This window comes from Penaeus monodon, chromosome 20 (genome assembly GCF_015228065.2).
Source record: "Penaeus monodon isolate SGIC_2016 chromosome 20, NSTDA_Pmon_1, whole genome shotgun sequence".
Classification (NCBI taxonomy): Eukaryota; Metazoa; Arthropoda; class Malacostraca; order Decapoda; family Penaeidae; genus Penaeus; species Penaeus monodon.
In genome coordinates this window covers 20,027,321-20,027,597 of record NC_051405.1, presented here as the reverse complement: position 1 = coordinate 20,027,597, position 277 = coordinate 20,027,321, and positions in this window count along the sequence as shown.

Below are 277 nucleotides of genomic sequence, written 5' to 3'. Positions count from 1 at the left end.
GACTGCAAAATAAGTAAGAGTTCTGCGTAAAGAAAGATGTTCCAGCGGTAACACTCGGCGTGGAACAATGGGACTTGATCTCTGAACAATGACGCTAAGACGCGGGATAATGGCGTCGAGGGATAAGAAGAAAGGAGATAAAAGGAGAAAAGAAAAGAATATTTTACAAGAAGAAGAGTTCTCAGTACGAGAGGATCGTAAGAAAAATAGAAAGGAGAATATTCCAAGGATGAAAGTCCTTGTCAGGACAGGAGAGGAAGCGTAGAGGGAGGGAGGA